At 42.8% G+C, this 22,918-nt stretch overlaps 1 pseudogene across 1 annotated transcript in view; it reads right to left on the bottom strand.

The window, feature by feature from the left end:
- Nucleotides 1-4,276: 4,276 nt before the first annotated feature.
- Nucleotides 4,277-22,918, bottom strand: part of LOC147464041 (protein NDH-DEPENDENT CYCLIC ELECTRON FLOW 5-like) — a 37,834-nt pseudogene continuing 19,192 nt past the window's right edge. The window contains exons 2-5 of the transcript XR_015185569.1: nt 15,297-15,782; nt 4,741-4,891; nt 4,599-4,631; nt 4,277-4,525 (exon numbers count right to left, since the gene is read on the bottom strand). The product of XR_015185569.1 is annotated as a protein NDH-DEPENDENT CYCLIC ELECTRON FLOW 5-like (transcript). The remainder of the gene's footprint in view (nt 4,526-4,598; nt 4,632-4,740; nt 4,892-15,296; nt 15,783-22,918) is intronic.

The following is a 22,918-nucleotide window of genomic DNA, read 5'->3' as shown; positions in this document are numbered from 1 at the left end:
CAAGAACATACTGGGTCTACCCGAGCGTTCATTAATTAATTATACGCTCAATCCCTACTCCCACTCTTCTCAAACTAAAGCCACAGTTTCCACCTCCGAATTTGCGTCGGTTCCCATGCACGACCTCTCCTGCTTCGCTAGTGCCACTCTTGTTCCCGTCCCAGATAGAATCCTAATTATCAACCTACTCTTAAGACTTTCTCACCCTAGTATCTGCAAAATTTAGTTAGGTTTTTCAAATTCTATAAAAACTTGGTAAGGTCCATGCACTCTAGCAATAGGTCCAAAAAGGGAGCTTGTTTTACATCCCAATAGAGGGAAGCTGATCCCATGGCTTCCCTCTCGCATGCACACCCATACACGTGAACTTGGAAAGGGTGTCCATGGTGCTCGCTTCCTTATCTTACTTGAAGGCAAATTGCATAGACATGACATTTGCTTCAAGTTAAAGAAGAAGATGATGCCCTGCTGTCACCATGCTTGCACTCAACTCAACAATCATCAATGTGGAGTCATGACGTTACAAGAGAGAGTGAGCAACCTCCTTCGCACCAATAGTATCGCCAATCCCTAAGGACTAAAGCATATGTGGACATTATCATACAAAAATTTAGTATCGAATGATACGAATACTCTTGTGCATCAAAGACATTCAAGACCAAAATTTTCTCTTGGATATGATCATACGGGACTAAAGCATATGTGGGCATTATCATACAAAAATTTAGTATCCAATGATACGAATACTCTTGTGCATCAAAGACATTCAAGACCATGAAAGACCAAAATTTTCTCTTAGATATGGTCATACTCCTATAGTATTAGAGAAGATAATTTGGTGATGTTCCATACAAACTATTTTAATAATAATAACTTTGGACATTAACCCAAATAGTCATGTGAATGAATTGTATATGGGAGTAGAATATCATAATGTTGGCTTGAAAGTTTTTGGTAGAATTCACAAACGCACTCTCTTTTTTACATGTGTCAAAGTATATGTTGTGTTACCAAGATTAGCATATATACATAATGTCTATAGAGAACCTATTGTTAAGTGAAACCGCAAGACCATACAAAGCTTCTATCCAAGAAAGTACTTGATAGCTATCCATAAATATTTTCTTCAACAAAGAAAATAACGTCCTGGAGGGGAGGTTTTATGTAATCATGTTAATGTATAATGTGAGTTTGAAAGGAGGGGCTTTGAAATGTAAAAAATTCAGGTAATTTAACAGAGATACATTAAAATAATGGGTTTTTATTCAATTTTGAAAAAAAAATCTAAAATAAAAAATCATTTTATTCATTCAAACATATTAAAAGAGAGATTATTTTAATACCCCATGAACGCACATTATATAGGGGGTATTGAATGATGAACCTCCGGAGATGACGTCATAGCCACATTAGAGCTAGGTGTAGACATACCAAATGTAAGTATGCTTTTAAGGTGACTTTGATTCACCAAGGGATCTAGGAAAGGGTTGAGACAAAGGAGACAATGGAGATGGCCTAGTTTAATTAAGCATTAGGTATGAAGGCTACCTTGTAAATTCTCTCAACATAAAAATCACTCCTTAAATTAGCCTATATCACATATGTTCAAGAGATTATTAATACCTTTGAATCATGCTTAATTTACACGATGGTGCACTCTTTCAAGAAACCTTACCCAATTTGATACATACACAAATAAAATAGATACAATCCTTTCCCATTAACCCACTTGATTTAGTACAAATTTGTGGAAATGATACCCTGATATTAAAGCTCTACATGATGAAAAACAACTATATCTTATAGAGTCTTCCTCTTTCAGAAAGATTACAATGAAGTCATAGCTTGATAATTTAAGGCTTACCCAAAGATAACTTTTAAGGTATATTCTATCTTCAAAATTTAATTAATAAATATATCTATTCACCCATTTTAAATAATTACAAGTCCTAAAAAGTATCGTATAAAAATACCAATTTTCAATTTTGATTCTTATCTGATATAAAGGGGAGATCAGATTGAATCTTTCATGGATGCTTTGATTCTAGAATAGTAACTTATAAATTGCATGGTGTACAATGAACAATTAGAAGCACTAAGATGACTAAAAAAGCCACAATTCATAGTATCGAAGATAACTACAATTTACATTCATAGTCATAGGAATCATGTGGTTGAATTAGCTTGGAATGGTAGTTTATCAAACCAAAAAAAGAAACATATCTCAAAAAATGCAAAATAACGTAGCATGGAAACTTAGAAAAAAATAAACTCTTACTAAAATAAAATTTTCTTATCATTAACTTGAAAATAGAAAAGGTAACAAATTTTGAAATGTACAGTGCTTAAAATCCAAGAAATTAATTACTTTAAAATACTACAAGCAAGTCAACTTGACGATCTCAATTGTGGGAGAAAAAGAGAATCAAATGTCAAGTTTATTTATGCTTTAACTTTGTTTAAGAGCAACAGTGAAACCATTTTGATAGAGCCACATGTCATTCAAAAATTTAATTTTCCTAGATTCAATTTTTGTTTCTAGCGTGTTTACTTCATTCACATTTTCTTTAGTATTCAATAACTTATCATTTATTTATTTGATGGTTCATGAGTCAAAATTTGTGTGTGTGTGTGTGTGTGTGTGTGTGTGTGTGTGTGTGTGTGTGAGAGAGAGAGAGAGAGAGAGAGGACCTAACACCAATTGAGGGCTACCCCTCCAAAAGAAACTATATTTATGACTCTTCTATATAAGACTAGAATTGAGTTCTCCAAGCTTGAAAGAGCATCAAATTCCTCTAGCATCTCATACTAATTATATTTAGAGTTTGATGACTCAATTGGGAAGCATCTCTCTCAAGGTGGATGAGGACATTACCACACTAATGCGGGAACTTTGCATGCTGGGTTCTCGTTTTCCATGTTTTTGAAGCTTCTTTAGACCGAAGGCTAGCCATTGATGATACAACTTTTGGAGGCACGCAGAGACACATTGAAGCTTTATGGTCTCTCAAAAGTCTTCATCTTCAAAAGCATAATTAAAGTGGCATAAAATTGAGGACCTTGCCAATGTCACCAAAGGTCCTATCATGGGAGAAAAAGGGTATTTGCCTTCCTCCATCCTTGAAATTCTTTAGATGACGAGCTCTCTTCCAAGCAATGTAAGAATGACGATGCCCTCTACACTTTCTTTGAAAGACAATTTACATATGTATGAATCACCGTCTGAGCTTTACCTTGGATGTCATGGAACTATCCTTGTCATCTACAAGAGAGAGTGCCAATCTTGCTCAAAAGAGTTTCCTTGTTTAGTAATTGGAGGATAATTTAATGATTCAAGGAGTCTCTTCCTACCACTGGATCACTAGAATTGACCGTGAGTCTCTTCCTACCACTGGATCACTAGAATTGACCGTGATTCTTGTAGATGTGGACTTATTTGCATCCCAAAGCACACAAAATCTATTGGAATTAGTGCCCAAGTTGGGGGGACATATCACTTATCCTAAATGAACAACCAAAGAGGTAGGAAGTGTTTCCATGTGCGTGAAGATCCCATTATTTGCATCCAAACTGGACACCTATGGCGAATCAAACTATGGTAATCTTTAGTAAGTGCTCATGGCAATACATGTGTCAGTCTCTCTCTCTCTCTCTCTCTCTCTCTCTCTCTCTCACACACACACACACACACACACACACTTTTTTGTAAATCAATTTGATTTAACTTTCTGTGGGAAACCACAAAGAGAGGAAAACCCACCAAAAAGATGTACAAGGAAAGTCTCTCTCTCTCTCACACACACACACACACACACACATTCAAGCCAGTTTTTCACCATCCGCACTCCTTTAGGTACAATTTCTTTAAGGGCCAAGAGGAGAAATGTACACACACACACACACACACACAAATTTATCAGAGCGCTTGAGCCTTGCATTCACCACTCGAAGCAAGCACGCTCCCTTAGCTGATTGCTCTCACAAAAGTAAGCATAGTTGTGACACAAAGCTGTAATTCTTTGAAACGAATTGGCACTGCAAGGTACATTTTCCATAGCTGAGCTGAATGGTTTATTGGCATGTGCCAGTAGCGCTATTAGGCCGAGAACTTTGGAAGACATTAACGTATTTTGTCCTTCAATGTAGCAGATATGAAACTTAGAAGCCATCTATTGTAAACCAATAAGATGCAGGGCTTGCACAAGTACTGTAGGCGATGGGGGGGAGAGAGAGAGAGAGAGAGAGAGAGAGAGAGAGAGAGAGATTGATTGATTGATTGCACAAACAACAAGGTGCATTGTTGAGATAAGAGAAATTCTCATCGGTTTCTCTACAATCAGCTCTTTTCCCGCATACTCTCACTTTGATTACTTACAAGAGTAGACTGATATTAAGTGCTCATAGGACTGCTGAGAGAAAGGGCTGCTTTTTTTATGAAAATGCGGCAGGTGCATGATAATGGGGCGTCGTCATGGTATCACAGCCTTAAATCTGGATCGATACGACACTATACATGTGAAGAAACCTGCATCAACATGACAATGTTAGAAACTATATCAAAAAGCAAAGAAAAAGTCGACCAAAACCAGTGAAGCCACCTTGTAAAGTGAAACTCGGCTTGGTGAGGGCCCCTGAAGTCAGGCTAGTTTGGATAACCAGCCGATCATCAAACTCATTCTACAGCATTGTATCGAAGCTCACAGCTTCCTTAATTCACATCTGGAAGCAGAATCTGCGCACCTCTCCAAGACTCTCCCTTATCTAATGTTATTGGAGAAAGAACTGTGCTGTAAGCGACTGATATGAAGGGCTTGTCTCCATCCGTGACTGGACTGGACACCACCAGGTTCTCAAACCCACGATTTTCAAAGAGTAAGGACCTTCGCAAACCCTGCAAAATTGTAAACAGCTGGGACATGGGCCTTATTCATTCATAACAGGCATTTCTTTAGAAACGCAGAACCAAACAAAGGAAAGAAACCTTAAAGCAAAGCAGCTCAGAGACAGCTCTCCATATTGATATCTTTCAATTCTCCAGAGACACTACTTGCTGGCCTGCCTGAGGCTTTTGTTAAGAGAGAAAATTTTTGCTACCCCTTCACAAGCTGCAGCAACCAATGATTGCCTTGCTTTGCATTGCAAGCTGTTGTCTCTTTCCTTATCAGCTAGACACAACTTTAGAACCACAGCATAAAAGGGGTTTTTATATGCCATCATCATGACACAGACTTTTACTAAGGTTTCTGCCATGTAAGCCTCAGATGTATATATTATATAAAGGAGCATGCAAACGCCCACAAACACATACATTATTATCACTGATGAAATGAAGTTAGCCTCTGTCCCGTTTCTGATGAAGCCTTGGCCCTGTTGTCAAAGAAAATCAGAGCCTCTTGATCTCGTACTTTGCCCTACGCTTGGAAGAGCTCAGTACTCTCGTCCTCTTTATCCTGTGGTATCCCCTTAAAATCTGAGATCAATCCTCCTTTAGTCTAACCCTTCTCTTCTTGTCTCTCCTCTACTGCCTTCGCTGTCTCCACCTTGTCCACTGGACTTTCTTCCTTTATCAAGCACTTCGCTGCAATATGATTGGTCTCTCTACAAGTGTAGCACTTTCACCACTTACTGATCCCACTCTGCCTTCTCTTCTGATGTCAAACAAGGAACTTCTTCACCTTCTTCCTACACTTCCTCAACTCTATCCAACGGCTTCTCCTTACTCCTCATCTACAAAAGCCAATGATCCCATGAGCAAAGCATAGCCGTCCTGTGCATGGGCCATCATCCCTTGTATGCTCGCGACCTTCTACTTCAAGCAATACCTTTCCGACTCCAGAAGCAGACCGCAACAGTATAGCTCCATCTCGAGAGAGACCATCTAAAATGAAGCGAGGGGAAGAAAAGAACTCCAAAACCTCTGGTTGTACAATAAAAGAGCGTCGGTCTTCTTCATCCCTGGGCGCTTCCAAACTGTGAGAGTATGTGCCTCATAAGCAGGTGCCAACCATAGGGCAGGCTGACGCAAACAACTGTTTGAATCCCACCCAAGTACCTGGTGCATGTCCATGAAGCAATAAAGTCAGCCACCACTGCCGCCCATTCCCCTTCGGAAAGAGGTAGCGTTTCTGATTTTGGAAGCTTCCCTGAAGTTGCCTCCTGAGAAAGCTGTGCCAAAGCTTTCGTTTCATCTCAAAAGTCCTAAAAAAGTATCCAACTTTACGTTCTGGCCTCCTTCCTTGAAATCTTTCTATGTCCCCCAAACCGTCAACTAATTGTACATGTTCGGTCTCAAAAGAAGGTCGCCTTCAAGGTTCAGTGGCAAAAGTAGCCCCAAAGGTTGGAGACATAACTCCTTATGCATCCTAGTACTCCCTAATCCCTCATGTGGGATATCCATAAGGGTATCCATGCATCTTGACATACCTCCATACATCCCTCCCATGGGTCTTGGCATCCCTGCTCCATCGGCACCAAACATCCCTGTGTTGTAAGGCCCAGAACCACTCTACCCATGCCATATGGTCCAAAGAGCACCAACACCAGTGTCATATGGTCCATATGCACCTCTACCTGCACCGTAAGGCCCAGAAGCACAGGGAGATGTCGCAAGGTAACTCTTGATCGCCATATCAAAAAACGTTGTATTCCTGTCCACAAAGCCTGCATGTTTGCATGTGCACATATGCATCATCTGCTGTTGCATTTGTTGCTGAATCTCCTCATGTATCTTCCTCTAACTAACAATTGAGTTGGATCCCTTCTTATTGCTGGAATACTTGGATGCTTTTACCTTCATCTTGGTCTATGACTTGGGGTTTACGAATCCTCTCCATTGCCAATAAAAACGACACCCCAAACTACTACCCATGAAAATCGACCTAATGGTACATTTAGCTATTGTAGAAGACATGGACATAAAGTGGTAGATGTTATTGGAGATGGCATGGTCGTCAAAAGAAGCAGATCGTGATGGCTCACCTCGAACTAGGATAACTTCTAACCTTGCCGCTCCCAATGCCTAGGCCGAGATCTTAGCGCTAGCACTGCCCTTTAGCCTCTTCATTTGCCCCTTTAGCACCTCCTATGTCAGTTCCTTTTGACTTGGAGTGTTGCCGGTTTCTTCTCAACCTAGGCAACCTTTCTCATTTGGTTGGAGTGTTATGCTTCAAAGGGTGGTAGCTCTTCTCCACCTCTCTCCGCCGGCTTCATAAGTAGCCAATGGGTATGATACGCTCATCTTTTGCACTTCCATTATCTACTTCCGCAATTTATTTTGCTATTTGGCCGTTATTTTCAGCTTCAACCTCCACTACGGTCATCTTCACTTGGTGTTGGACGGTCGGTCGTTTTTGAGCACCGGGTCCTTTCTAGCTTGGCGCTCATTTTGGTTCTCTAGATTTGTTAGGACTTTTTTGTTTTGTTTTCGGAGTCGGGTAGGGCATGCCCGACCGCTCCCCTCATACACCAAAAAAATATAGAAGAAGAACGACCAGGACTATGCACCCGGAAACCAAAGGTAGACACTTTTGTCACTAGTTTCCTCTGGACTACGAGAGGCCAGAATTATCTACACTCTTAGGGCCATGACTAATCCCTTGAGAGACCCATTTCGCCAACTTGATTTGGGCGTGACAACAACCAAGTACCTCTGTTCAGAGGCCCAGGTACTGCGAGACTTGCTTTGGTCTTCCCTTTGGAGTTGCCTCCTCCAGGTAACTTATCGCTCACCTCACTAAACTGCTTTTGAAACCCGACGGTTTTCCCCTAGGAAATGCCATACCCGTTGTTAGGTGCAGCGGAATGATTGTTTGCGCTTTGCTCAAGATGAGTGCTCCGAATTGTGCTCAAGGTTCCTTTTGTTCTTATGGAAGGTAGAGCCTTCCGTTCTTAGTGAGAGAATGCTATGATCACAACAAAGTGAATGGACACTGTGCATACAAATGTATGAGACTGAGAGATAGAGAGAGAAGAGAGATATGACACCAAAGACGTAAAACCCTCCTCCAAAGGCCCCACTCTCGTCGGCGAGAGTGGTCTACTTATTGATTGCACAATCTGGTACAAATGGTATGCATGTGACTGATGCAAGTCTAGGCTATGTCGACGATGACGACGGTGATGACAAAATCGACCTAAGGGCTGAAATCTGCAATCTTTCTACTACTGTCCAAAAACGCTATGGGCTGAAATCTGCAAATCTTCTATTTGCTGAATTCTGACTCTATGTCGGTGACAATGTTGATGGCGACGATGCGACGACGACGCGCTGAAAAATGAAAACGCTGATCCTAGGGCTGATTCTGTCGCGATAGATCTGCAAAACGCTGAGGTTGCTGGCAAATGCAAAAACGCTAGGGCTTAAAATGAAGTCAGCTTTTCATGAAAAATCCGCATACATTCGTGCTCATTCATGAGCGAAACGTGCTAAACATACAATATGTCATGCCTAGGAAAAGGGATCACATAAGGACGTTGACTAAAATATAGGAAACGATCATGAATGAAACATTCGAACAATGCGTGCGTATCAATCATGCGAACACAAAATACTTCCTGTGATGGTTCTTTGGACCTAGGCTCGGGAGCCAAGATCAGTTCTTCCTGAATGATCGAATCCTCCTGTGGGGGTTCTTTGGACCTCGACTCGAAAGCCAAGATCGGTTCTTCGTGATTGATCAAATCTACAACGAGGTTAGCTTCGCTAGAAAAAGCATCCACAAACACATCATCCTTGTGAACAATCACATCATCTTCATGCAACTCATCATGCTTGTGAGAAATCACATCTTTATCATTCAAATCATCATGCAAATCATGTCTATCATGCTTTGGAGAAGAAGAGACTGAGAGAGTCTCCTTTTCCTGATTCTCTTGCATCTGTGCAAAGATCAGAGCAGCTAGAGAGGAGGGATACAAGGCATATCACTAGGAAAGGTATTCTAAGTGATCAAGCAGGTTGTCCTAACTTATGGCTAAGTGACGAGGGGACCCCTAAGGACACAAGGAACTTAAAGCAAATGGCTGGCGTACAGAATCCCACATATAGCGCTGACTGTATGGATCTCCGCAATTCGCGCTGACTGTTCGTACGGCCTGCCGGAAATTGCACTGACAGCTTTTTGCAGACTTTGACGCCAAGTTGCTTTTGAACACTAACTGCTTTTGAGTTAGTGCTTTTGGGGCTTTGCTTTTGGGCATCCCTTACCTTCAAATAAGTGGGCAAGGCCTCACTTCTCAGAGCATTTGGACGCAGAGTCTGAGAGTGAGCACCTACCCACTCTCTTGTACTTTGAACACAGATTAATACAAAAAGAAATATGGAAAGGGGGTCTTTGGGACCAATACCTCTTGGCACGGAACTACGCCGGGCCGTGTCGACCTAATTGTGGATTGTAAATTGTCTCGAAGTGATCTCTGTTATGTCGAGGTAGAATCTTGACTTGATGTGTCCAAGTTTGTTACAGTGGTATCAGAGCGCGGCCAATTTCTCTTCTACCGGAAAATCCGATCCTTTACTTGCGGCACTTGTGGATTCCAACAGAAATCAATCGACTTCTTCTGCATCTGCGAATGCGGGAGGAGATCACGGAGAAGATTCTATGAGCAATCAGAGGAAGAGTACGGCCCACCTCGGCCTACTCAGTTCGAGATTGAAGAGATGGGACATCGACAATTGGTTGACGAGGCAACAAAGCAGATGATTAAAATTGCGAAGGATCCAAAATTTGCAAAATTTTGCCCCAGCAATCCCTCGCAGAAGTACACACCCAGTGGTGGCAGAAGGCCACAAAGCCACCCATCAAACCGGCACTCAAGAAACCTCCTTCTCCAAGGATGTTTACAAAGCAAGAATTAGAAGAGGTGGTTTACACACAGATTAGCCGACTTTTGGACGCAAACAAAAAATCCAAAAAGCACGATAAAAAGCATAAGAAAGGAATGGACTTCCCGGGTTGTTTGGGTCATCAATCTTCTTTTGCATCGGCGAGAAAGTAGAAGAAGCATGTACGATTTGAAGGACTACCCAGGTTCTTCTTCTTCTGACAGTCCTAGCTCTCCTGACTTGAGCGAAGAAGACAGAAAAGGCAAAAAGCGAAGCAAAAAGCAAAGCTTTGAAAAGGGCAAGAAAAAGGCGAAGAAGCATAAATTTCGCCCAGTTTCTGACAGTCCTATAGGGGACTCGTCCTCAGACAGTTTGGACTCCGACGATCACATGTTTTATGCAAAGAAGAAGCATTTCCATAAAGCCAACCAATATGACTTCCTCGAAGATAAAAGCAAGAAAGTAAGAGAATTCAAAGAAGGTGGACAATCAATTAAGTTTGACTCTTTTTCTGGATTTCGAGATGCTCCCAAGGGCTTTGGCCTTCATACAGCAGTTTGACATAGCTTTCTCTAGAGGGCATTACTCAGAGAACTCCAAGATTCGGAGGGCTACATCTTTCTTCAAGGGAAATGCTCGAACATGGTGGTCCACCCTTCTATTGAGAAAGGAAGCTCCAGTTAAATGGTTGAAGTTTAAGAGGCTTTTAATTTCTTCTTGGCTGACTCGGGAGTATGAACGAGATATACGAACTGCTTGAAATCATCTTCGAATGACCAAGGGAGATTCTTTGGACACTTATTGCGATAGATTTCGGAGCTCTTTTCTACCAGCCTCTTCATTTAAGAAGGTCTCGTTCAAAGAACAGATTGAGCGGTTTTGCTGCGAACTTCCTACACAGATCCGAGACTACTGCTTGGAACAAAAGTCAAATTCTATTCAAGAATTGATGGGTCATGCGAAACGGGGTTTTGCCACACATTCGAGCAATCTGACTTACCCCACTGATGAGATCGGAGAACCCAACAGACTTCTAATAATGTAAGTAGAAAGAGGAAGAGTTCCCAAGAAAAGAAAGACAAGGATTCACGACCCCGACTCACTCTTCGAGAGAGGGCCAACTACATCAAAGAGGGGAAGTGTTTTGGATGCGGGGAACATGGGCACGTCTCCACAAAGTGCCCTAAAAAGGCACAGCAAGAACAGAATGAAGACAGGTCAGAGAGTTCAAGAGCAACTGAGGAACATGGCAGAAAAGGCAAGATGAAAGCAGGACTGGTTCCAAATTGCATGGATACTCACCCAAGCACGATTGATGAAAGTAAAGAACTTTGCCGAGCTTGGGGCAAAGTGAAAGATCAAGAAGCTGTCACGAACTGCTGACGTGTCAAAGCCCTGAAGAATGGAGCCAACTTGCAGATGCCGGCCAAGGGGCCTATACCCTAAGAAGAACAAGTAACAGAAGAAGAAGTCCTACCAACTTATGGGGACCCCGTCCGAGGGGGCCCCAAGTGACATAACGGATTAAAATAAAGCAGGACCTACACACAAAGGCTTGCGCATGAGCTGATGACGTGGCAGTTGTACGAACACTGCAGATTTTTTGATGGCTGATGACGTGGCAGACTGTACGGATCTCCGCGTTTTGCGCTGACTGTTGACGTGGCAATTGTACGGATTTCCGTGATTTACGATGGCAGCTTTTTGGCATTGCTTTTGAACCAGAAGCTTTTTGAGTTTGAAGGCTTTTCATGTAAACTGCTTTTCATAGGCCAAAGGCCTTTAAATATGTGCTAAGGGCTCATTCTTTGGCATGCCTCCTAGAGAAGGTGCAGAGTCTGGAGTACCGGCTTGTACTGAGTTGATGCGATATAAAGAAATACTGAAAGGGGCACCAAGGTTTGGGGCCAATACTCTCTGGGGTGGAATTCCGCCACTCCATGTCGCGTGTCGTCTCTCTTTTTTTGTTCAGTTGTTATTTGTAGTGCTTAAAGTTGTTCAATCTGTTCTTTTCTATTGGCACACGGTGGCCGTCTTGTGACAACGGTATTAGAGCATCAGTCGTGTGCTTCTCTGAAAGCATCCCGGTCCTACCAAAGAGGAGACAAAGAAAACCAAAGACTGATGGAATTTTATTTTAAGTATCTTCGGCCCCCGACCCCGGGCTTATTTATTTGAAGTATCTTCGGCCCTCGACCCCGCACTTATTCGCCACTCCCACCCTTCATAAATCGCACATCAGGCGCGCTTCCGTCTTCACCGCTCATGTCTTACAGGGCATAAGCCAAAAACATCACTTGCAAGAGGACTTAAGATTTGTTTCGAGTCACTATTTTTCTCAAAAGCAGTGCCAAGCAGATGTTGATGTCTATGGCTACCAAGCTGCACACTTCCAAGGACTTGGCAAGCTTTCAAGAAAAACTTTGCCCAAAGTTATATGGTTTCTGACATCTTCCTTTGGAGTGCAACTTCTGGCAGAGTGGGATATCCTGAAATGCTTGCCATGGAAACCCTAGCAGATTATAACTTAAAATTCCTCCACATCTCTTTGTAGATGTCTCTTCACGAGCAGATGACCTTGGAGGTCCAGTGTGATTGCTATCTTGGGACTACCATCGCCGCCAAAGAAAACACTGTCTGTCCAAGAGCTGATGGACCATGCTGTGCTCGGCTACGACCTTATGGAATGAACCTAACCCTAATTTTTGGTGCAGGTTTTAGGATGGAAAGTCATTCGACTTTTTGAGCTCGACTGATGTTGAGAATGCTTTTTAAGTTTGAAAAATGTTTGAGAACTTGTTTGGTGATCTTGTTGGAATTTGTTTGAAATGGATGGTATCGGTTTTGAACCTGTTTTGGTGCCAATTTGAAATGTTCGACTTTGGTTTTACTACCATTGATTCATGATTTTACTCCCGGGTGGAGAAGTGAAAATACTGTTTTAGTATTGTTTGAACCTCGGAACGACGTAGGCCGATGCCTGGGGAGCGTTTCGTTCTATGTTTGAAAACCTCGGAACAACGTAGGCCGTTGTCTGGGGCAACGTTCCGTTGTATGCTAGAAAACCTTCGAACCAAGCAGGCTGGTGCCTGGGGAACGTGATGGGAACCATGAAACCGGCCTGTAACCTTACTAAAGGGCGGTAAAATTAGGCTTTCACCCAATCTATACGTGTTTAACTTTACCTGTACTTTATGACACAAAGTAATTTCACGAATAGCGTGACTGGAATCCACAACTTGGTAGCTATAGTGCTCCTAAGTAGACAATGACACCTTGTTGGCCCCAAAGCTTGGCGCCCCTTTTGGTATTTCTTTATTCCAATTGAACTTGGAGGAAAACCTGTAATCTTCTACAAGCTGTCCCACTTTTATTGGGCTGCAGATTTCCTACTCTAGTCAAATTTCGGCAGCATAACGACAATAGAAGGCTTCAGAGACAAAATCGCCATGTAGCAGGTGCCTTTCTACGCACATTAGAGCGCTTTTACAAACCTGGCGAGAAAATACAGCACGCTGAATTCTCTGTTTTAGCCTTTGAAATGCACTAGAACACCTATTTAGCAGTTCCCTAGCTTCCCCGAAGCTCCTTGGACTTTTAGGCATAAAAAAGGGTCAAAACCCTAAGCCTGCAAAAATTACAGCAACCTATAATTCTCTGTTTTGAGCTACGTTTTGCGTGCCGAACGCTACCCATGAAGTTAGCCATTGAGATCCTGCAGGTGTAGGCTACTTGCTCTTTGATTTAAATGAGATTTCTTGCGAGAAATCTCTCTAAATCAACTGTACTTGCTCTAGATTAGCAGTTAGCTAATCCGATACCTGTGCAAGAGGCTCTTGCCTCGGTAATCAAGCATAAATTTCGCCAGATGAATAGCCCTTGAGCTCGGCATCACGATTCTGTATTCAAAACGGGAGAGAGGTGCACGAGAGCGGAATCGTTGTGCTACATAAGACAGAGGAGAAGCCAACCTTTCCATTAAAGTTGTGATCACCTGCACACTCTACTCACACATACACAATAGCTCACAATGAACTTAAATCAACCTCTTCTCTTGTTGAAATCGATTTTGGGCGCTCCCCTTGCTGAGTGTCCGTGCAAATGGCTCACAGACTGCCAAGTGTCCATTTTGTCCATTTGGTTTAAATTCCTAGTACCCACCAACTTACGAAGTCTCGCCAAGGCCCAAATGACTAACTGAGCCTAGCCTCCCTTTTACTAGTCAGATTTCAGTGTTGATCGGCCCAGTCGTCTTGTGGCTGCCTAGCCTTGACTCTTGCGGGTGAAACTCTCGGCCATCAATCGTTTCACACTGGCCATGCAATGTTCGGGTATAGTGATTTCAAAAAGAGTCCCAAAAATTAAATAAAAATCAAAGGAAGGAAACCAACATATAAGTTAGTGTTTGTCACAATCTCGTGAAATCCCGTGCTGGGACTTTGCTTTTCTTCATCTCCCTGTAGACTAAGAGTTAGAGTGTTGTCTCTATCGGATTCATTGCAAGAACCCATGTGCTGCAGAAAAGGATCGGATCCTTCGGAGAAGAAGAATCGTCTGAGCTTTGATATCACTGTTACAGGCTTGGACACTCCAAGCGAGAAATCAGTCGCAACACACAAATAAAAATTGCAAATAACAGAACTTGGATAGAGAGAGACAGAAGAGGAGAGTCCACATGGAACATCGGAGTTCCATCCCTAGAGCCTTACTTGTGCCCCACAATTCAGCAAAAGGCAGACTAAGCATCTTTAAAATACTATTTTGCCTATAAAGCCGAGCCAAGATGTCAAAGAGCAATGAAGTCCAAGAGAAAAATGCCCAATAGGGGTGATGGAAACACAGATAAGGTGGCTAGCAATGAATTACACTACTATTCTAACTCCATTTCTAGGGGATGGGCGATACACCCACAAGAAACAGGACCCTAGAACACTAGCACACCACATTGCCATGAGTAAAATCACTTATACAACAATTCTGTCTCTTCAAGGTGTTCTTACATCCAATGGTATGCCCCAAATGGCATAACTGATACACTAAACAGATTTCGGTATAATAGCTGCCTGATCTGCATTGTGTACCTTGCACAAACTCACACTGGTCTAAAAAGCCTAAACTTTGTACATATCATAGCTTATGAAAGCTTGAGCTCTATTTCTGACCATCATAAACAGAAACACACAAGCTTTGATAATTAAACATACACTTCAAGCAAATGGAGATCACTGATATTGACGAGAGTTATCTACGTTGAGTGAAAACAAATTTTTCAATGCTTTGATTCAATAAAACAATGCAATAATATATCTGTTCAGGATTTTCATATGTAACATGGATACACTATCTAATAAGCAACTCTTTTGCTTTGCCCAATCTAAAGACAAAGCATAAGAATTTGCAATACATCCAACAAAAGGTACATGAGTCAATCCGTACTGAAGCCTTGACAGTACCACAAACATCAAACTCTTACCTCATCTGTTATTCGCATCTTATTTGGAGGATTGGAGTAGACTTTATGTACTCCATTGGTGACAGAAATAATTTCCCCAGGTTTCTCCGTAAACCAGTGCATCTGATCTTCATTTGAGTTGCCTTCACTGTGTTTTTGCACCTCACTTATGCCGTTCGGTGTCTCGGACTGTTTAGATTTATCCTGCTGAAATGGGACCACAAACCTTTTCAGCTTCTCAAAGAAAGACCCATTTTGATTGCCTTGAGCAGCCTTTAGAGCAGCTTCACTTGGACTAAAATACTCGCAACCATCCAATCCCACACAACAAACTGCTTGCGAAGACCTGATTGCGAATGCTGTTGAGACAGAAGCAGTAAACCTCAAAGGTCTTCTCCTTATTAGTGAGCGTAAGAGCAGATGCAAGTCCTTGATTAGTAAGGGTAATAATGTTATGTAGCTTGAAGTGACAGTCATCTCGATTTCATTGGCACACCTTAGAGTCACCTGCATGGCTTCAACCATGTACCTTTTGTAAATCACTAACCCAGAGAGGAAGAGAACACAGTAGAAACCCTCAGACTGCAAGAATAATGGCAACACACACGCAATGAAACAATTTTAAGTTGAGACATAGAACAACTCTAGTATTTGCATCCTATGAGCAGCTTTGAGATTCACATGATAGTCTTTGCCACTTAATAACAATATAAAGTCAGCAGCAATAATTCATATTATTTTATTTTATTTTTTTGTGTTGAAAAGATCCTTCTATGAGTTTTGAAATTGTCTAATGTGCTACATCTCCCCTAGCAAGAAGGTACACAGTACAAAAGAAAAAAAGGGGAGAATCTTGTTAAAGCGAGCCTCAATGTATTTGACATAATTTATTTGAGTTGCATAGGGCAACTTTCTGTGGGAAATATATAAGGGCCTTGGGCCTCTTACTTTGTATCTAACTGATCAGAGTTGATTGGAGCTCTCTCTCTCTCTCTCTCTCTCTCTCTCTCTCTCTCTCTCTCCTCTCTCTCTCTCTCTCTTCTCTCTCTCTCTCTCTCTCTCTCTCGTGCATGTCCCGGTGCCGAATGTGTGTCACATCTATGCTTCCGCACGCTATTCTGACATGGTATCAGAAGTCTTCGGCTTGTGATCCTCAACGATGGAGGAGGTCATTTGTGAAGCAGACGATGATAACACAGGCTTGGATCAGCTCTATCAGACAAGACCACAGGTCACCCCGAAGAGGAATTTGGAATTGCAGCCGACTAGCTCTATTGATGCCCCTCTAATAGCGTTTTGATAATGCTGACCCTCTAGCAACCTTGCGCTTTTATTAACGCTGCTCCTCTCATATTCAGCCTATCGATTTTTAATTAAAAGGATGCCTCCCTATCTCATAGCTTTTAAACACTAGTCCTGTAATTGGACAATCAACTTGATTGTCCTCTAATTGGACAATCTAGTGTCTTGTAAACACAAGCTTTTGCCTAACTTTGTGGTGTATGAAAAAAAAAAAGCCTAAAGCGAGGAAACCAGCATGAAAGTCTACCTTAATCCTCGAATTATGTTGCCAAGTTATGTTCCGGCCAATTTTGCGATGGTAGATAGGCAAATTAAAGCACTCAACCTGCACCAACTTTCACTAGTAATGGAAAGTTGGGCTAGCAAGAGAAAAATGCTCCATCATTGGGTGGGCTAGCCCATCAAGGGCTCAAAAAACGCTTCGTTTAAGAACTATAGCGGCCATTGAGCCCCCCAACTCCTAAAACTGCATGCGGGTTTGAATTGCACTAGCAGTCAAAGACTGAAGATTTTCGAAGATTCAATGCTTTTCCAGAGTTCTATCACATCAGAAGTCATTCCTTTAACCGAGGCTCTCATTTTAAATGAGAGGGAATGTCATGATTGTGACTATGTTACAGTATTACATCTACTCCTAGTTGCAGATACACAAAGTGCTATGCCAAGGAGAACCCCTACGCTTGGATGGTCACGACCCTTCGCTCAAGAGACATGCCTCTTCGCCAAAAGCCACAATCCTTCGACGACTTGTCACAACCCTTTGCTCTACTGTTGCGACTCTTCGTCCAATGATTGCAGCTCTTTGCCGAAAGGATGTGTCTTTACGTCTAAAGTCATGTCTCTTCACCATGAGACCTGTCTTTTCATTTGTGTCTCTTCGTCTCCTATATAAGGAGCCTATTGTGCTCAGTTTTTATTCATTCATTCAAGCATTCAATCAATCAATCAATACACATTCAGTCTCTTGAGTCTCAGTTCGATCTTAAGTATGAAGTTTTAGTCTTAAATATAGGATTAGCACCACTAATCCTCACACTCTGGCAACAGAGCAAGGGGGCCCTTGAGGATGGTTGGGACCTGACATCCGGTGCTGTCCCTCTCTCTCTCTCTCTCTCTCTCTCTCTCTCTCTCTCTCTCTCTCTCTCTCTCTCTCTCTCTCTCTCTCTCTCTCTTCATTGTGTTCGGTTCAGTTTCTCTTTCCAAGTGAAGTAAAGTAACCTTGTGTTTGTGTGGAGTACTAGATCCGAGCTATATCCTTAACATTTCCACTGCACATTACAAGTGTTTCTTTATATTTCTTCAACATGGTACAACTCCCATGGCTCTGCTCTGCATCTCCCGCGGGTAGACTGCTAGAGTGAGAACCCATGGGTCTTATTTAAAGGCCCTAGGCCCAAAAGCAGTTTACATGAAAAGCATTCAAATTCTAAAAGCATCTGGTCTCAAAAGGGTGGAGTCCAAAAAACTGTCAGCACGTTTCACATAAATCCATACCGCCACGTCAGTAGCCTGTCAGCGAGAATTGTGGCAGTCCATACAGTGCTGCGTCACCATGTTAGCACGAATTGCAGCAATCCGTACAGTGTTAGTTAGCATGTCAGCGCAAATTGCGGGCTATCCGTACAAGTCTGCCACATCATTGGCTTCATACGCAATTGACTTTGTGTGTGTGTGGGTGGGTCTGGCTTAATTTTAACTGTCTTTGGGTCGATTGGGCCCCATCAGACGGGGTTCCCATAAGTTGGTAGACTTTTATTTATTTGCCCCGTTGTTAGGTGCAGCGGAATGAATGTTTGCGCTTTGCTCAAGATGAGTGCTCCGAACTGTGCTCAAGGTTCCTTTTGTTCTTATGGAAGGGAGAGCCTTCCATTCTTAATGAGAGAATGCTATGATCATAAACAAAGTGAATGGACACTGTGCGTGCAAGTGTATGAGACTGAGAGATAGAGAGAGAAGAGAGATACACACCAGAGACCTTGTAAAACCCTCCTCCGAAGGCCCCACTCTCGTCGGCGAGAGTGGTCTACTTATGATTCCACAATCTGGTACAAATGGAATGCATGGGACTGATGCAAGTTTAGGCTATGTCAACGATGACGATGGGGATGACGAAGTCAACCTAATGGCTGAATTCTGTAATCTTCCTACTGTCTGCTGTCCAAAAACGCTATGGGCTGAAATCTGCGACTAAGGCAAAAACGCTGTTTTTGGGGCTGTTTTTTGTGGGTCTTTGACGCTGAAAATCTGCAGGTTTAGGGTTGAAAACTGATGATCTTCAAGGCTGAAAATTGAGGTCTTTCTTGGGCTGAATCTGCTACTTCTTCATGGGCTGAATCTGCTACCTTTCGGGGCTGATCTTGATGGTCTTTTAGGGCTGCAATCACTGCATGTGCCGGATCTGCAAGGCTGAGGCTGAAACCAAAAACGTTGGGCTGTTGTAAACCAAAAACACTAGTGATGCTGGTTTTTCCAAAAACACTAGCTTCTCTGTGACCTCCGGCGATGAAAGACGATGCTGATGCAAGCGCTAGTGACTGAGGATGGCGATGTTCCTTGTTGAAAAACGCTAGGACAATGGGGCCCGGGGGATCTTGCTTGAGGGAGTCGCCCCCAACGGTTCTTGCTTGAGAAGTTGCCTGTTGAGCGGTGGAGCTCCTGCTACCTCTTCTACCATTTAGTGTCAACTTTGGTTTGCTTATATATTTTCTTGCCCAATTTGCCCTACCTACTTTTGTTGGAAAGTCACTTAAATTAATAAGTGAAAAATGCAAAAAATAGATAAAATAGGGTAAATGCACTGGAAAATTTCCCTGATGGAATCTGATGGATTCTAATGGGAATACTGATGATCATGCTGTGTGCAACCAACGGATATGCATCTATACTAAGTGACGGGGCATGCACGGTCTACGAATAGACTCACAAAAGTACCAGATCACTTCTAATCTAGACTGATTGAACCCTGATCATGCTCTAGCTTGTCCACGGACACATAGGGCTGGATGTGTCACATGACATCCCCTCCTTTTCAAAGTGAGGTACTGGTACCGAACTGTATGGCGTCGAGGAGATCGCCAACAACATCCGGAATCCTGGAAGGGACTCTTCACCGGCCCACTCTGATGTGTGGGTCGTGCGGTACTTGAACTTCATAAAGGTCTGCAACGCTTGCTTCTTTGGGCCGCGCCGAAAGCGACACAAAGTTTTTTGAGTTTCCTTCGATGCTTCAACTTCGTCGAGAGTCATGCTTCTTTCTTCTTCAAGAATCTCCGTGGCTGAAAATCCCTGAAACCATTTCCAACACACAACCATGAACATATCTATTCCATGTAAAGTGAGTGGAAAAAATCGTGTCTTCCTCAAAGACTGTGCATGCAATGTAGATAAACAAATAGATGGAGTGACAAACCGTTCATCAAACACATGCAAACAATGAGATCGAATCTTTCTCTTTTGATCTAGAGCAATCAACGGTGCCAATTCACAACGGAAATGCCCATGCTTCGTGCTCATACTTTCATGTGCTCGTTCTACGAATGTGTCATGCCAAGGAAGAGACATGGAATGTGACTTCCTTGAATGCATACTTTTCAGCTTTTCATGAACAATCCGCATACATTCGTGCTCATTCATGAGTCAACGTGCTCAACGTACAATATGTCATGCCTAGGAAAAGGGATCACATAAAGACGCTGACTAAAATATAGGAAACGATCACGAATGAAACACTCGAACAATGCGTGCGTATCAATCATGCGAATACATAATACTTCCTGTGAGGGTTCTTTGGACCTAGGCTCGAGAGCCAAGATCGGTTCTTCCTGAATGATCGAATAGTCCTGTGGGGGTTCTTTGGACCTCGACTCGAAAGCCAAGATCGGTTCTTCGTGATTGATCGAATCTACAACGAGGTTAGCTTCGCTAGAAAAAGCATCCACTAACACATCATCCTTGTGAACAATCACATCAGCTTCATGCAACTCATCATGCTTGTGAGAAATCACATCTTGATCATGCAAATCATCATGCTTGTGAGAAATCACAACTTGATCATGCAAATCATCATGCTTATCATTGTCAATCAAATCATCATCATGCAAATCATTGTCATTCAAATCATCATGCTTCTCACAATCATGCAAATCCTGTGTGTCATGCTTTGGAGAAGAAGAGACTGAGAGAGTCTCCTTTTCTTGAATCTCTTGCATCTGTGCCTGAGCTTGAGAAACGAGTCGCAAGAACTCTTCCCTGTATTGGTTGCTCTTTCCTTTGACGGCGGCTGCAATTCTTTCTTGGTGTCTGCGCTCTATTTCTGCTCTTCTTTCTGCATGTCTGCGTTCCATTTCTGCCATTCTTTCTGCATTTCTTGCTTCACGTTCTAACTTCCTTTCCATAAACATCTTGTGGAAAGCCTCCATAGGAGTTAGTGCAATCCTTGACATAGATGGGGAAGGTCAGAAAAACCTCCTGGTGGGGAAAATTCTTCTTCGCCTCTCTCATGCTCATCACCTCCAAGCAAAGTATCTATTCCGCTTCGAGTGATGACCATTCTGAAGTCGTCGGTTCTTGTGGGTTCTTGTGGTCTTGGGTTCTTAAGTTCACGAGGAACTTGGGTTCTTGGGGATCTTGGGTTCTTAAGTTCACGAGGAACTTGGGTTCTTGGGTTCTTGAGGGTCTTGGGTTCTTGAGGTTTTCTTTCGCTTGCAAACCGCGTTTGAGAAGGATCTTCTCTTCACCCGAGTTCTACTCCTTTCCGTGGGCGCACCCCTTTGCGGCCTTGCGCTCACACCAAGGTTGCTTTTTCCCACCTCACATCGATTGGCCGGCCGCTAAGTGCACGGTCCGCTCTCAATGAGTGAAAAGAGGCACAAGGGGAGGCTGGACAAGCCCTTCTTTCCTGGATTCCTGTCACCCTTAAAAAACACGATTAGGAATCGACACGTCCAAGAGAACTTGGGTTCGTGCGATCGCAACAAGCAAAAAAAATTCTTGTGATTCTTGTGGTTCTTTCCTTGAGTTATTCAGAACACTACCAAAGCTCTGATACCAATGTTAGGTGCAACGAATGAAATGTTTGCGCTTTGCTCAAGATGAGTACTCCGAACTGTGCTCAAGGTTCCTTTTGTTCTTATGGAAGAGAGAGCCTTCCGTTCTTAATGAGAGAATGCTATGATCACAAACAAAGTCAATGGACACTGTGCGTGCAAGTGTATGAGATTGAGAGATAGAGAAAGAAGAGAGATACGACACCAGAGACGTAAAACCCTCCTCCGAAGGCCCCACTCTCGTCGGCGAGAGTGGTCTACTTATGATTGCACAACCTGGAACAAATGGAATGCATGGAACTGATGCAAGTTTAGGCTATGTCGACGATGACAACGGGGATGACGAAGTCGACCTAATGGCTGAAATCTGCAATCTTCTTACTACTATCCAAAAACGCTATGGGCTGAAATCTGCGACTGAGCCAAAAACGTTGTTTTTGGGGCTGTTTTCTGTGGGTCTTTGACGCTGAAAATCTGCAGGTTTAGGGTTGAAAACTGAGGTCTTTCTGGGGCTGAATCTGCTACTTCTTCATGGGCTGAATCTGCTACCTTTCGGGGCTGATCTTGATGGTCTTTTAGGGCTGCAATCACTGCATGTGCCGGATCTGCAAGGCTGAGGCTGAAACCAAAAACGCTAGGCTGTTGTAAACCAAAAACGCTAGTGATGCTGGTCTTTTAAAAAACGCTAGCTTCTCTGTGACCTCCGGCGATGAAAGACGATGCTGATACAAGCGCTAGTGACTGAGGATGGCTGGCGATGTTCCTTGTTGAAAAATGCTAGGACAATGGGGGATCTTGCTTGAGGGAGTCGCCCCCAAGGGTTCTTGCTTGAGAAGTTGCTTGTTGAGCGGTGGAGCTCCTGCTGCCTCTTCTGCCATTTAGTGCTAACTTTGGTTTGCTTATATATTTTCTTACCCAATTTGCCCTACCTACTTTTGTTGGAAAGTCACTTAAATTAATAAGTGAAAAATGCCAAAAATAGGTAAAATAGGCTAAATTCCCCTGATGGAATCTGATGGATTCTGGTGGGAATACTGATGATCATGTTGTGTGCAACCAGAGGATATGCATCTATACTAAGTGACTGGGCATGCACGGTCTACGAATAGACTCACAAAAGTGCTAGATCACTTCTAATCTAGACTGATTGGACTAATTGAACCCTGATCATGTTGTAGCTTGTCACGTGACACCCGTACTCGGCAGGACCTGTAAGTTGGTGTCACGAGGACGTGGCAATTGCTAACTTGAGTTGTTGATTTCTTTCCGATGATTTTTGTTTAATTTTTGGGACCC

This window comes from Adiantum capillus-veneris, chromosome 2, assembly GCF_014529385.1.
Source record: "Adiantum capillus-veneris isolate H3 chromosome 2, ASM1452938v2, whole genome shotgun sequence".
Taxonomy (NCBI): domain Eukaryota; kingdom Viridiplantae; phylum Streptophyta; class Polypodiopsida; order Polypodiales; family Pteridaceae; genus Adiantum; species Adiantum capillus-veneris.
The sequence above is the reverse complement of the archived record's forward strand: the minus strand, read 5'-3'. Positions and strand labels throughout refer to the sequence as shown.